Source organism: Pan paniscus, chromosome 10 (assembly GCF_029289425.2).
Source record: "Pan paniscus chromosome 10, NHGRI_mPanPan1-v2.0_pri, whole genome shotgun sequence".
Classification (NCBI taxonomy): domain Eukaryota; kingdom Metazoa; phylum Chordata; class Mammalia; order Primates; family Hominidae; genus Pan; species Pan paniscus.
In genome coordinates, this window is record NC_073259.2 from 21,225,941 (window position 1) to 21,242,871 (window position 16,931).

Consider the following 16,931-nt stretch of genomic DNA (forward strand, 5'->3'; position numbering starts at 1 on the left):
AGTCAGGTCAGGGTTCTCATCCCAATTCGGTCCCTTTCTCCTCATGTGTGACACAAGTCGCTTTTTCTTTCTGGGCCTATTCCTTTATCTGTAATTCCGAGATAAAGAAGCATGCCTTAAAGGGCTCTTGTAACAGTTAAAGAAGATAATGTATGTAACACCTGCCACACAAAAGGTACTATTATTATGTGAGCTGCTCCACCTGCTTCTTGAAGACTACTGGTTCTAACTTTGGTGCAACATTATAAATATTTCTAATCCTGTCTTACTCTGTTTTCTGTTGCTTATAACAGAATACCTGAAATGGGTAATTCTAAAGAAAAGGAATTTATGTCTTACAGTTATGGACGTTAAGAAGTCCATGGTCGAGGGGCTACATCTGGTAAGAGCCTCCTTGCTGGTGGGGACTCTCCAAGAATCCCAGGACAACAGAGAACATCACAGGGCAAGGGCGCTGAGTGTGCTCATGTGCTCACTCAAGTCTCTCTTCCTTTTCTTACAAAGCCACCAGTCCCACTCCCATGATAACCCCTTAATCCATTAATTCATGAACGGATCAATCACTTCTTAAAGGCCTCACCTCTCAACACTGCCACATTGAGGATGAAATCTCAACATGAGTTTTGCAGGGGACAAATATGCAAACTATAGTACATCACAATATCAATAACACAAAATGTATACCAAAAGAGAGGTACATTTGACTTTTGAAAAGCCAGGTTTGAACTACATGGGTCCACTTATACACAGATTTTTTTCAATAAATATATTTGGAAAAATTTTTGGAGATTTGTGACAATTTAAAAACACTCGGGCTGGGTGTGGTGGCTCATGCCTGTAATACCAGCACTTTGGGAGGCCAACTTGGAAGGACTGCTTGTGCCTAGGAGTTCAAAACCATCCTGGACAACACAGAGAGATCCTGTCTCTGCAAAAAATAAAAATAAAAATAAATTAGCCAGGCCTGGTGATACACGCCTATGGTTCCAGCTATTCAGAAGGGTGAGTGGGGAGGATCACCTGGGCCTGGGTGGTTGAGGCTGCAGTAAGCCCAGGATGGCGCCACTGCACTCCAGCCTGGGTGACAGTGAGACTCTGTCTCAAAAAAATTTTTTAAATAAATAAATACAATAAAAACACAGACAAACCACATAGCCGGGATAACAAAAAAATTAAGAAAAAAGTTACGTATGTCATGAATGCATAATATGTATATAAATACTAGTCTATTTTATCATTTGATGGTAGTAAAATTTATTAGAAAAATTTATTAGAAAAAATTAAAATTTATCAAAACTTACACACACACGATACATAGTATCATTCGCGGTCAAGAGAAATATAAACAAATGTAAAGATGCAGTATTAAGTCCTAACTGCATACAATTAACTGTAGTACATACTGTACTACTGTAATAATTTCATAGCCACCTCCTGTTGTTATTGCAGTGAGCTCAAGTGTTGTGAGTATCCGCTTAGTCCACTGTGTTATGTTAATCATCTCTGTGTGAGCAGTTCATCTCTCCGGTAAATTGTGTATCACAGTAAAAAATGATTTCTTGGTGTTCTCTTGTATTTTTCATCCTGTTTGGTACAATACCATAAACCTTGAATGAAAACGTGCCACTAGAGATGCCAGAAATGCTCCCAAGAAACAGAGAAAAGGCATGACATTATGAGATAAAGTTGAATTGCTTGGTATGTACCATAGATTGAGGTCTGCAGCTGCAGTTCCCAGCCCTGCCCCTCCATTCCCCCACCTTTTCAGACAGAGGAGTCATCTGGTAAGCAAACAAAAACTTACAATATCAATAAGTACAATACAGTACTGGATTTTCTCTCCCTTATGGTTTTCCTAATAAAATTTTCTTTTCTGTAGTTTATTGTAAGAATACAATGTAATATACATTTAATATACAAAATGTGTGTTAACAGACTGTGTTATCAGTAAGGCTTCCAGTCAACAGAAGGGTTACTAGTTAAGTTTTTGGGAAGTCAAAAATTATACAAAAATTTCTGACTGTGCAGGGGTCAGTGAGTCTAACCGCTGCATTATTGAAGGGTCAACTGTACTTGAAAAAAGTCACTTGTAGCAGGAAGAATAGCATGGGAAAAGATTCAAGACCACATAGTTAAGTCTCAGATTTCTAGCTGGTGCATATATCAACTGCCTCTTCTCAACATACACCCTGCAAATCCTTTATTCCAGATCCTTTTTGTGAAAAAGCAAACTATTATTCCCTATGATAAGATCTAAAAGAACTGACAGATGTTACTCTATACTAACAATTCCATTTTCACAAAGAAGCATCTCTGAGTTAGTAAAAAAAAAAAAAAAAAAAAAAAGAGGAAAATGAATTATGTACAATGTCTAGAAATAAATCTCAGCACACAGTACATGCTGTATTATATATTGGTTTCTAAGTCATTTCTCAACTATTTACAGTAAGTAATTTTGCAGAACATGTAATAAAAAATTTAATAAAAACATTTTCAATTCTAAACAATTTATAATCTATTAATTTAAAAATCGCATTTACTTGTGCTGGTACAACTAGGAATCCATATGCAAAAAAAAATTAATCTAGACACAGACCTTATACCTTTCATAAAAATTAACTCTAAATGGATCACATACCTAAATGTAAAATGCAAAACTATAAAACTTCTAGGAAAAACACAGGATAAAATCTATGTAGCCTTGGCAATGAGTTTTCAAATACAACACAAAAGCCTATCCATGAAATTGGTAAGTTGGCCTTATTAAAATTAAAGACATCTGTTCTGACAAAGACACTGTTAGGAAAATAAAAAGACAAACCAAACTGGGAGAAAATATTTGCAAAACACATATCTGATAAAGTGCCTGTATACAAAATGTATAAAGAACTCTAAAAACTCAACAATAAGAAAACAACCCCATTAAAAAGTGGGCAAATGATCTGAACAGCCATCACACCACAGAAGATGTACAGATGAAAAGGGGTATGTGAAAAGATGTTAACATCATATGTCATTAGGAAATAGTAAATTAAAGTAACAATGACATATTACTACACACCTACTAGAATGGATAAAATCCAAAAAAGCTGACAAAATCAAATGCTAGCAAAGATGTGGGGCAATAAGAACTCACATTCATTGCTGGTGAGAATGTAATAGTACAGCCACTTCAGAAAACAGTTTGGCAATTTCTTACAAAGCTAACCATAATCTTACCACAGGATCCAGCAATCGCACTTCTAGATATTTATCCAACAGATACAAGAACTTATGTCTACCCAAAAACCTGCATGTGAATATTCATAGCAGCTTCGTTCATACTTGCCAAAAACTGGAAGCAACCAAAATATCCTTCAATAGGTGAATAAACAAACCATGATATATCTGATAATGATAGAAAGAAATGAGCTATTAAACCTCAAGAAGACATGGATGAACCTTAAATGTGTATTGCTAAATGAAAGAAGCCAGTCTGGCAAGGCTGTATGATTCCAATTATACAACATCTGGAAAAGGCAAAAGTAAAGAGACAGTAAAAAGATACGTGGTTTTCTGGGAGAGGGGCTCACAGAGGTTATAAGTGAAGCCCAGGGGATTTGTAATGTGTTGAAATTATTCGGTATGATACTATGATCCTATAAGGATAGCTACATCAAATTAAGTATTTGTCAAAACCCAAAGAACTTCACAGGACAAAGAGTAAACTTTAATGTATGCAAATGTAAGCAAATCATTTAGAAGGTCAAGGAATCCCAAGGTGGAATGCAGATTGTAACAAAGAAATCTAACTGTATTATAAATGTGTGCTACAATCTCACTGAAAAGGATAGGAGGAAAGGTGCTTAGCTGACTAACTCTAGAAATGAGTAGAAGCTGTGAGACTAAAAGCAAAAGGAATAGTACATAAACACTGTACTCTTGATGCTAAAGTTGTTTCCCATGGGAGCACAGGTTAACAATTCCAATGCTGCTATACATCTATGATAGAAATGAATGATTAAGCAAATGTATGGCAGATGGTGCAAACCAGGTTTCTTCTCACTGTTGGAGTAAGTTTACATATAAACAAAGGGAGAAGGCTAGAATGATATCTGTGGTAATGAATTAGCATTACAGATAAAATGTAAATTCATAGTTAAACATGGATACAAACTGTTACATAAAAATATGTACAAATATGTTCATATACACACATGTATTTCTTGCTTTGTCACATGAGAGAACCTAGAAGCAATGATACCACAGTAGCAACAAGCACACCTAGCACCCAGATCTTGGTTTCTAACACCATTCCCCAACAAAATGATCCAGATTCCTTGGAGAAATGACTGATTCTAGGACCGTGGCAAGATGTATACAGATGAACCTAGAGCATCTCATAATACCAGAAAGTAAGGAAATGCTTCCAAAAAAACAAAATTCACATTGATGGTAGTATGTCAAAGAGGCACTGGAGTCAAGCTGTAACACAGTAGCATTGTATTATAACCCAAAATATTTAGATAGATAGATAGATTTTATATTTATATAATATATATATATCCATGAGTCCAGAACAAAATAAATATGATTGAGTAAATAAATACATGGGGGAGAAGAGACAAATCTCCCACGGAGAAAAATATCCAAATAATTTATATAGATATTCTACCATCAAAGGGGGAAGCATAACTCTCTACTCCTCAAGTATAGGCTATACACAGTTCCTTCCAAGACCACAGCATGAAAAAGGCGGAGAAAAGTGGAAAAATCTGATAAACACTATCTCAGCCAGGTGATAAAGATGAGTATCACAGTGACAAATCATACTGATAGTATATACCCTTGATATGAGATGAAAATGGCACGTTACCTCTGCGATCTTTCTACCAAAAACCTATAATCACAGTCTAATCATGAGAAAAAACATTAGGTAAATTCCAATGTAAATGCATTCTACAAAATACCTGACCAGTACTCCTCAAACATCATCAAAAACAAGGAAGTCTAACAAACTGTCACAGCCAAGAAGAGCCTAGGGAGACATTACGAGGAAATACATTTAGTGGTGTCCTGCATGGTAGGGTCCTGGAACAGAAAAAGGACATTAAAAACTAAGGAAATCTAAATAAAGTATAAACTTTGTTAATACTAATGTACTGATACTGGTTCATTAATAGTAACAAATACCAATAATACAAGATGTTAATAAGAGGGGAAGCTGGTATGGGGGTATATAGACACCGTATTTGTAGCTTTCCTGTAAATCCAAAACTTCTGAGAAATAAGGTCTATTTTTTAAAATCCCATTTAGGAATACATCTAGAAAATACTGAAAAGGTTGTAGTGAAGCACTGAAGACCCTTAAACTTTCTTGCATATATTCAACTTAAAATGTTTGCAACTATTCCAATGCAGAATTTTTCTTACAAAAATATTTTCAATCACTAACAGCTGCAAACAATTTCATGTAGTATTAATAATTCCCAGGAGGGATTTACTATAGCCAGAATACTTTAATTAAAATTCCACTTTTTCCCCCGACATACCTCTACAGATGTCCAAAAGTTTGTACCTTATCATTAACTTATGTTGTTTTGTGATGATCCGTGTAACTACCAAGTATGTTTCACACAACTCAGGAAAGCTGAGTTGCATATAAATATTACATAAATCAGTGCTAAAATGTTCATCCAATAGAACTTCAAGTATTTAAAGAGACAACTTTTAAAAAGCTATCATTTCCTATTCTGGATACTATGTTTTCTTATACAAACCTTGGTTCAAGTGACCTGCTGCAGAATTAGAAGAGGTATGTAAAAGAAGGGAGTAGAGAGAAGAATAAAAAGCAGTAGGGTAAAGGGTGTGAAACAGAGTGTAAGAAAATAACTAGGATTTGGAATATAATAAACACAAAGTAGAGTATAGCAAGCCTATGCCATAGCATAGAAAAGAACTGGTATCTGAAAAGAATCAGTATTGATAAAACCTTGAAAGCAGGAAAAAGCTAGAAATAAAAACAAAATGAATCTTTAAGTTTGATCACAAACAAGCAAAATATTCAAAATTAGACATTAGGTTCCTGACAGGAAACAAAAGAAACATCACCCTATTAAGAGTGGGGCTACTAACAGTATAAGTTAAATTACACTTACTGGAAATTACTATATAATATTCAATGACATTGGGAAGTGAAAAAAATTACAAAGAGAATGCACCAAGTCTTGTAAACAGCGGTTATCTCAGAATAGTAGAATTAAAAGCAAATTATATTTTCCTTCTTTTTTTTCTGCTATAAAGTGAATGACTTGTGGTGCAATCTTACAAAGTCTCAATCTGTGTATTCTGCACTAAAGGCATTATATTATCACTATTGCATTTGTGATACATTCTACCTTACCCTTTATGTGACAATTCTATACTGTTTTAACTGTCAAATTGTAAGTAAAAGTGTGAATTCGTGACCAAAAATTTTCCACACCAGCAACTTAAGAACTACAGCAATATGTTTAGAAAACTGCGATCCCAAACAAAAAATCTATACTAGGTGACACAGGATGACATTGACTTTAATTCCAATAGACTCACTACCACATGATGTCCATTACTAGTGCTCACTTTCCAGAACCCAAGGAGCTGTGGAAGAATGGAGTCCTTTCAATGAAAATAAACTAGAGGCAATACACAACACAGTTACTTTGAGGGGCTTTTTCAATATAAAGAAGATTGCCCGGAATCCTAACTCTCCTATTTCCCAAAAATGACAAAGCCAAAAAGTCACACTCTTCACACATCTGAAACCAAGTTTTACCTGAACTCATCCTAACATATTAGCTCTTGTACCTATTCCCCTTACTATCTAAGGCAAGAAACCTTGAAAAGAGAAGCAGTAACACATTTCACTGAAACATATTTTGTAAAGGAGGATTCTAATTCCTAATCCTTCACCGCTCTAGATGTCTGCGGATTTCAAATCCTAACCACGGCGTCCTGCCCCCCGCGAGATTCCAACAGTACTACGGGCCCTATGGGAGGAGGAGGATTTGAGAAACACTGCCGGAGAACGGTCGGTGCAAAGATTTTGCAAACAGGTAGTCCTAGGAAGGAAAGTAAGAGTGAGAACATCGGAGAGAGCAGGGGGTACATGGGTGGGGAAACCCATTTCAAATGCATGAACTGACCACAACCGGAGAAAGGCCGTCTGTCTTCCCAAAAGTAAAATGGTGAGTAAAGTGGAGCAAGCTAAGAAAGTCAAAGTCAACAGCCATTAGGCATTGACAACGATTCCGAAACAATTAGCTATCTTAATTCGAGGGGGTAAACGGGGGTGGGACCCTGCCCTAAAGGGTCATTTTGAAAAGAACCCCTCCCCATTTGAGGCGGGTCGGCAGAGCAGCTCACAAATCCCAAGTCTAACATAATAAGCCGAGATCCGGATACTCGGTCTGCAGTCGCCCCACGGACCAGATGAGCGCAGGTGTATCTGTGGAAGCTCAGGTTACCATGAATATCACTGGGCCACGGCGAACCCTCCCTGCCCAGCCTCCCGGAGCCCTGGGCGCGGGTCTGCACGGGCCCCGCGGCTTGGCTTGCCCGGACCCGGCGAGCGGACGCCTCCGGCCGCAGCGCCCTACCGCACCTGGCTGCCAACACCAGTTGAAAGCAGTCAAAGTGAAGGGAGGCGGACGCGGCTCCTGGCACCGCTCCGATTCCAGCACACAAAGGCGGATTTTTAAAATCGAGAAAGTCAAAGCCGCCGGACCCCGGGACCGGCGCCTTTCGACAAGGGGCTTTTACCTCGGATCCGCCCTCGAGGCCACGGCTTTCCCCGGAGACGCCGCGAGCCCAGAAGAGGTGGGATGGGACCGGGAGAAAGCCCCCCAATCTGATTCGCGCCCAGCCAGTCGTCCGCGAGCCGCGGAGTCGCCTTCCGCACCCAGCTGAACAGCAGCGATCTCCGAGGCGAGCACAGCGCCGGCCTCGCGCCGGGCGAGACCGCCTCGCTAGCTGCCTGTGAAGTCTGGAGCCGCCCGCCCGCTCGCAGCCAGTGCCAACCGCGCGCCGCGCATGCCCAGTGCCCGCGCGAGGAACGAGCGAGCGGGCGGGCGGGCGAGTGCGCGCCCCGCAGCCAGGAGCAGAATCCGCTATCCGGGTCTTGCCGGCAGCCGAGCCGCAGAGTTCTGGTCGACTCCAGCGCTGGAGGCGAAGCGGCCGGTGAGGCCGGGTGGGCGGGAGAGGGACCGGAGGAAAGGAGACGGGGCGCTGCGCCAAGTTATCAAGGCCGCGATCAAAGTCGGACCAAGGCAGCGAGTCGACAGCAGGTTTCCAGAAGTGCCCTAACAGGACTGACTAGCAGCCAGGAGGCGCAGGAAGGGGCAAAGAGCGTGTGGAGAGCTTCGCCCCCGGCGAGGATGGACGCCCCGGGCGGAAGGAGCGTTCGGGTTGCAACACCCAGTCTGGCTGCACAGCTCGTAACCCCTGCCCTTTGGCGGCAAACAAGCCGCATCTAAGGACCAGCCAGCCTTCGTCTTCCTCCTCTGGTCATCGGACCTATTTTCCCCCTTTTGTCGCTTTCCTCTTTTTTTGTCTCTCCAACCCATGCGGTAAACTGGTGGTGCCCAAGGCCCTCCATCGGGTCCCTGAGAGTCTCCCAACTGCCGGTCCTTAGCGCCAGCCTGCAAGCCCAGACCCGCCTCGCCCGGCTGCCTGGGAGCCTATTTTTCATGTAGCTCTTGCCAAAAGCCCTGATGTGGTTTGAAGTAGTGGAGGCTTCTTTCACTTTGTGCCTCTCGTACCTTAACCAACCTTCATAACCTCCTCTCTGAGTAGCTCATGGAGCCTCTAAAAGAGAAGTCCATGTTCTCATAGACATTGTGTTTTCTCACTCTTAAAACTCCTCATTGTCATAGCTACTCCCCCAATCCCCCCATGCTGTCCTAACTTCGAAGTCAGTTGACTTCCAGAAGTCCACGAAAGCCTATAAATTAAACTTGGTTAAAAGAGATTGGACTTGCTTGCTTTGTGAAGCAAATAAAAGCACAGTCAGGGAGAAACGACGTAACATGCCAAGGTGGACATTCAAACCATTCTAAAAGTTGGAATCGATATAACGGCTAAGTCCAGTCCCCTATTTTAAGTGGGAATCCTCTCTCCAATATTTCCACCAGACCACTATCCACTTGAACATTTCCAATGTTGTAAATTTCTATTTTTATCATTACATATAACCATGATTATTTGTTGAATATTTACCTATGCCAGGAACTGAGCAACTTACACACATTATTCCTAGTCCTTAAAATGAGATGGGCCTTATTATACCTATTAAACACATTAGGAAAATGAAACCCAGAAGTTTCCTTCTTTTTGCCAAAGCCAATGCTGACGCCAGAATTAACAACCAGGTCTGCTTAACACTATAGCCTGTATCATTTATGAACATCAAATCAACTTCCCTGATACTACTGGTCTTGGTTCTGCCCCTAGGAACAACGCAATATGAATCTCATTCTTTATAGACACTGCAAGCCTTGAAATAGTAGGAGCAACTATTAAGTAACCAACAGATCTAATACATTTCTTCAAAAATTCTCTTTTAAGTGTTTTTCAAATAGCAGTGAGCTGCCATAATCACACTATTCACCTTGCTTTGAATGTGTTTTGATTTTCATTCTCCTCTCTAAATTGTGCACTCAGAATACAATATTCAAATACAGTGGGCCAAGAACTGAGTTCCAGTTCTCCAGCTGCTGATCAGCCACCCCTTTGATGCAAGCACACACTACCTAGATTCAAAAAGAACACCCAAGTCTATTTCACATGAACTAAATTAAACCGTATCTTCCACCTTTCATAGTCTATACTTCTATGTATTTAGATCTTAATTTTTGTTTTATTCTTATTAAATTTTATCGTGTTTGTTTTAGGACACAATTTCAGATAAATACTAGTGATCACTTTTAACATAACATTTGTAAATTTAATAAATATGCCTTGTTTGGCTCCATTTACGTCTAGTAAGAAACAGTAACACAGAACAGGCTTTAAAAAGGCCTGTGATATTATAAAATATATATTTGGTCTTCATCCCATTTCCAGACATATAGCTCCTAAAATCCTTGAAATCTCCAAAGTGATGAATATCTTTTTGTATTTGAATGAATTGGCTGATGGCTGGGGGCTCCAGCATAGCTTCAGGATGGGGACTGGTCATAGGAAGGACCAAGGCATGATTAGTGTGTTGGAACTTTCAGCCCCACCCTCTAACTTCCGGGGTTGGTTAAGCTGATCACCAATGGCCCATGACTTGATCAATCATGCCTACGCAATAAAGCCTCCACAAAAAAAAAAAAAAAAAAAAAAAAAAAGAATGGGTTACATGCACTTCCAGAGAGGGGAACATGAATAACTAAACGGAGATTCCTGGATGGCGGTGCTCCCAGAGAGGGCATAAATCACCCTATGCATCTCTTCAACTGTATCCTCTGTAATATCCTTTATAAGAAAATGGTAAACATGTTTCCCTGAGTTCTGTGAGCAGGTCTAGCAAAATAACCAAACTCAAGGAGGGAGTCACGGGAACCCTAATTTCTAGTTGTTCAGCCAGAAGCACAAGTAAAGCCACCTGGGGCTTTTTTGTTTGGCATCTGAAGTCAGGGTAGTCTTGTGGGACTGAGCCCTCAACCTGTAGGATCTGACATTATCTCCAGGTAGATAGTTTCCAAATTGAATTGAAGACACCCAGCTTGTGTCTGCTGCAGGATTGATTGGTTGATTGCTGGTAGGGGAAATTCTTACACACTTCTTGGTAACCAGAGCTTACAGAAGTCTTCTATGTTGATTGTTGAATAAGAGAACAGAAAAAAACACTTAGGTTTGGAGTTTCTTTTCCCCTGTATCTTCAGACAGCCCACCGCCAAAATAGATTTCCAAGATAACAGTCATTTATGAACCAACACTTTTCAAGCACTTTAGTCCATGCACCCATACCATAACCAACATGGAGTTCATGAAGGTTTTCTAGATGCTTTGCTGAAATAAAGATTTACTGTTTCTAGCATCCCCAAATGTACTGGTCCAAGAAACTCTTTCAAAAAAAAAGGAAGCTAGTTAAATAAGATCTGTTTTCAGATTAACCCGTTCTGGTATTAGTGATCCCACTAAAACCATTGTTAATAATCTGGTTTATACTTTTGTTAAGAATCTATGTCAAACTTACCTATTTAGAGTATCACTATACACAAGTTTTTCCTTTTTGAAAATCTCATTAGTATATGTTGGCATTTGGGATGAAAATGATGTAGGAATGATGTAGAATGGAGATATATATCTGGAGTGAATGGGGCATTCAAAATATGGTGCAGGCCAGGCGCATTGGCTCACATCTGTAATCCCAGCACTTTAGGAGGCTGAGGCCAACCGATCACCAGAGGACAGGAGTTGGAGATTAGCCTGGGCAACATGGCGAAACCCCATCTCTACTGAGAATACAAATATTAGCAGGCGTGGCGGCACACGCCTGTAGTCCCAGCTACTTGGGAGGCTGAGGCATGAGAATCACTTGAACCCAGGAGGCAGAGGTTGCAGTGAGCCAAGATCAGGTGACTGCACTCCAGCCTGGGTGACAGAGCAATACTCTGTCCCAAAATATAGGAGCAGAGTCTACAGCTGGGTATAAATGCTACATACAGAAAATGTGGAGAAATTATAATGACTGAATTCTATCCGGGGAGTAAGAGCTATCTCCACATTACCCACGACTCAGAATTCTTCAAACATGCCTGTTCACTCCCACTCCCCAATCTGATGTATGAATATAATTTAGGGACTGCTGTGTATACCTCTGTAGACTCACAGCCTTAAAGCCATATAACATAAAACATATCCATGAGTAAATCTAGAAAAGGTACACTGTAGCTTAGAATATTATTATTATGATGATGATCTAAATCTTCTAAGTGTAACTTGGTAGACAAGTAATTTCAGGTTGGCTATCACCCTTGTTATTATTTCACATTGTTGAAAGAACAAACCAAATTGCTTGGATTATTATATTTGTTCTCACTTTAGGAGGTGCTTGGGCTTGCTTCTTACTTTGTAACTGATGTTTATATTTCTTGTTAGTTATGTTTCTTTACACCCATTTGGGTTAACAAACTCAATTTGCTTTAGCCTTCAAATGTCAAAATGCCCTAATTTCTTTTGTAATATGTAATTAGAAATGTATGGAAATTTTGAAGCATGATAGGAAGTATTCTTAACAAGGAAATTTTTTCCAAATATAACCTCTATTTTCACCAAAAAGAAACTATATTAGTTAAAAATAAATAAATGAATATACAACTTTGCTTACCCATGGATGAAATCTTTTGCTTTTCCATCTTTTTTAATAATCAAGAATTAGTTTTCCACAAAGGGAAGAAAATCCAACCATTGTTACTTGAGTAAAAAGCATCTGAAAAGAACTTGAATCTTTTGAAGAATTTAATGAGTGTGAAATGGTCATTCATTCAACAAATACTTTTGGATTCAACTAATAATTATAATTTGAAATAATAATGTAGTTGAATCCAATAGTGTAGCTGAGGTAAGAGGGTAAATCAAGAGAGACCTTTGAAAGAAGGAAAAAGGGGAAAGATACCAAATGAAACACATGGAAAAGGTAATGAAACTCTAAGAAAAAAGAGGAAACCAAATAAAATGTAGAGGACATTGGGAGCTCCTTCAGGCAAAGAACTCCCCATCTTATACACTATACTTATATGCATGTAGAGAGTTGGCATGTATTTTTTTAAGCTTCACACAGAAAGGTAAATTAGATTATTTGAAAAGTTCTCCAGCTACACATCACCTGGATCCCGCATAAAATATACTTTGATATGCATTGTAGGACTCTGAGATAGTAAAGGGAATCTCTCAGGGTCCAAAATGAAAACAAAACAAAACAAAACAAAATTGCTGAAGCAGGTGAGGTAGGCAGTAATCTTTTAAATAAGACTTAAACCGGCTACAAGCTGAAGAAGCTAATCTTTGAAATCCCATGTTAGCTGACTCTGCTGGAAGGAAGTCAGTACAGTTTCAGGTCCTTGGGCCCACAAGTTCCCAAGAGAGATAGACAGAAATCGTCTTTGGAGAAAAATAACCTCAAGTTAGTGTCCCAGAATTTCCCACAAATAAACATCAACCAAATAGGAATTCATAATCAAAGATCTCAAGCCATATAAGAAAATTCTGCTGACATGAGTGTTAGCAGAATAAACAAACATAATTCGATTTATGAGACAAAAAAACTAATTAGCTATTATCTGGCTGTATAAAGAAATAAAAAATAAAATCATAAATAAATATCTAAGATGACTAGGCATACATGAAAAGAACCCACTAGAACTTTTGGAAAAGAAAAATATAACTGCTAAAATATAAAACCCCATAAATGAGTTAAAGAGTAGATTAAACATAGTTGAAAAGAATAATGTAAGCTACATATGAAGAAATTATGCAGAATGCATCACAGAAGGTGAAAAAAGACAGAAAATAATAAACATTAAGAGATATGGAATATAGAGAATGTTAAGATATTACTCATCTCTAATTAGAATCCCAGAATGAGAGACTACAAAGAATGGAGTAAAGACAAGAGAAGACACAATAGCTAACACTGTTCCCAGATTAACATAGGACATGAATCTACAAAAAGAGGAAGTCCTGGCTATATACACGTATCAAGTAAGATACCTGAAAAGAAAATGAAATAGAGGCAGTACATATACATGTATCACATAAGATGCATGAAAAAAAGCAAACCAATATAAACTACAGTGAAATTTCAAAACACCAGGGGAAAGGCAATCTTAAAAGCATCGAAGGGGGGAATATTATTTACAAAAGAAAAACAAGTAGACTGAATAATTTTCAACAGCAATATGGCAGCCAGAAGAGAGTGGAATATCTTCAAAATGTTGAATGAAAATAGCTGTCAACCTATAATTTAGTGTCCAGAAACATTATATTTTGAGAACAAAAATGGAATTAAGACATTTTTAGATTAAAAACTATTCTTTTCACCGCCTTTACTAGATGAACTTCTGAAGTACACTTTCAGATGAAGGAAAGTGACCCAGTAGGAAATACTGGAATACAAGAAAAAATGGTGAACAAAGAAGCTGATTAACATTTGGGTTAATATAAAGAGGCCTGGTCTGTACAAAATAATATTAATAAATATATGAAATTGTGAGGCTTAAAAGACACAGTTTAAATGCTAGAGAATAACTTACAAATCAGAAGGAGGATAATTAGAGTTAAATCATTCTAAGGTTTTTGTATTGTTCTGAGGAGGTTAATATATTAATTTTAAGTGTCCTTAAGAAAAATATTCACAATAAGATTTTAAGAGAAATGATCCATATGGTACTTCACAACCTCAATTTTACAGGTAAACACACACACACACAAAGGTCATAAATCATAGAGTTGGATGTGAGGGCGATCTGGCTGCGACATCTGTCACCCCATTGATTGCCAGGGTTGATTCGGCTGATCTGGCTGGCTAGGCGGGTGTCCCCTTCCTCCCTCACCGCTCCATGTGCGTCCCTCCCGAAGCTGCGCGCTCGGTCGAAGAGGACGACCATCCCCGATAGAGGAGGACCGGTCTTCGGTCAAGGGTATACGAGTAGCTGCGCTCCCCTGCTAGAACCTCCAAACAAGCTCTCAAGGTCCATAAATCATAGAGTTAGTATGTGATGAAGCTGGGATTTGAATTCAAGCAGAGAACATGGTTTTGACCATTATGCTCTACAATATCTTAAAGACTCTAAAAGAGCGGAAATGTGATGTAGAAATTCCAAACCAGTAGAGGAAGGGAGAAAGAATAAGAGGTAAACAAATATTAACAATCAATCTTCCTCTGTAAGCCACAAAAAAGCAAGAAAAAAGAAATGTAGAAGGAAAGGAGACACATAGATAGAAGGTAAAGACTGAGGAGAAAAACATTCAAACATGTAAATAATCACAATATAAATGGACTAAACTTTCTAGTTAAAAGACAGAGTCAAGGCAGTTTTTAAAGATATAGCTATATGTTATTTACAAACATAAGAACGTGGAAAGCTTAAGATATATCAATTATATAATAATTAAAGCTGGTATAGCTATGTTGACATCACACGCAATGGACTTCAAGATAAAAAAGCACTATTGTGGCTAGAAAAGGTCATCACATAATGATAAAATCTACAAGAGGAAACTGAAAAACTTATTATCATAGTGTAGCTATTTCAACACCCATTCAACCACTGTTAAGTTATTGATATCTCTCTATATCTATCTCTATCTCTCGATATATATATAGATTACTTATATAGAGACCTATATCTATCGATATATGTATATATCATATATATAATACATATGTGGCATATAGCAATTAGAGAATACACATACTCAACAAACCCATAAGAAATATTTGTAAAAATTAACCAGCATACCTTAATACATTTCTGAGAATTTGCATCATCTAGAAAAGGGGTTAAAAATCTTTTTATGTAAAGGACCTGATAACAAAAGCTAAGGTTTTGGAGGTCAGTGGTCTCTATTGCAACTACACAACTCTGCCACTGTGTAACTCAATAGCAGCCATAGACGATACATAAGCAAATGACCTTAACTATGTTCCAATTAATGTAAGACCCACTAAATTTGAATTTTATGTAATTTTTACAGACCTCAAAATATTATCCTTCTTTTGTGTTGTTTGACCATTTAAAATGTACCAACCATTCTTAGCTTGCCAGCTGTAGAAAAACAGGTGACAGGCCAAGTGTGGCCCATAGGGTGGTGACTCACTGACCTCTGATCTTGACTCATCTGTTTGTAAGGCAGTACAGTTAGAAATCCATAGCAGACTAATTTTTAAAACATTTAAGTTTAAAATGAAATTTTAATTAATTGTACATTTTAATTTCTAAAGATTAATTTAAATGGGATTTAAAAACAGACTCCCCGCCCGGCATGCTGGCTTATGCCTGTAATCTCAGAACTTTGGGAAGCCACCGCGGGCAGATCACGAGGTCAGGAGTTCAAGACCAGCCTGACCAACATGGTGAAACCCCGTCTCTACTAAAAATACAAAAAAAATTACCCAGGTGTGGTGGCACATGCCTGTAATCCCAGCTACTCGGGGGCCGAGGCAGGAGAATCACTTGAACCCAGGAGGAGGAGGTTGCAATGAGCTGAAATCCCACCACTGCACTCCAGCCTGGGTGACAGAGCGAGACTCCATCTAAAAAAAAAAAAAAAAAAAAAAAAAAAAACAGACTTCCCAATAATGTATGAATAGAAGAAGAAATCATAATAATAAAATTTATAAATATGTAAAACTGCAAGAAAGAGAAATAAATTCTAGTATATTCTGTTAACAAAATATTCTATAGCGGTGAACATGAGGAAGCAACCACTATGTTCCGCAGTATAGATTACTCTTAGAAACTTAGAGTTGAGTGAAAAAAGTCATAGAAGATTATGCATGATAAGATATCCTTTTTAGAGAGCTCAGAAAAGCATAACTAAATGATTTATTATTTAGGAGCAGCAGACATTTGTTAAAAATTTGTTTGTAAACAAAGGAATGTTTATCACAAAAATCAGAATAGTAGTTACCTCTGAAAGGCAGGAAAGGAATGAAATGAGGAAGCTAACACAGATAAGTTGCAATAGTATTGTAAGGTGAATCATAGGTGCTCATCTTAATTACTATTCTTCTCCCTCCTGGGAGAAAAATTGTGGAATTGCATACGGTAGGGAGGACCTTAATGCAGGGAGACAACCATGGCTAGGGAAAGGCTAAAAGAGATGAGACAGAATGACGGAAGAAGGACAATGGAATTGTTGCTCTAATTTGTGGTGAAAGTGCTCCAGTCATATTCTCTTATTTACCTGGACTCAGGTCATCA

At 38.5% G+C, this 16,931-nt stretch overlaps 1 protein-coding gene across 2 annotated transcripts in view; it reads right to left on the bottom strand.

Moving 5' to 3' along the window:
• The window catches only part of EPS8 (EGFR pathway substrate 8, signaling adaptor), a 198,747-nt gene that overhangs the window by 162,536 nt on the left and 19,280 nt on the right, over window positions 1-16,931 (bottom strand). Inside the window, exon 1 of one of the 2 annotated variants that reach the window (XM_003816528.6) lies at window positions 7,780-8,039. The exons of the other annotated variant lie outside the window; for it this stretch is intronic. The gene's annotated coding sequence lies outside the window, so the exon portion shown is untranslated. Of the gene's footprint in view, window positions 1-7,779; window positions 8,040-16,931 lie in introns of those variants that run through there. 2 annotated transcript variants of the gene reach the window in all.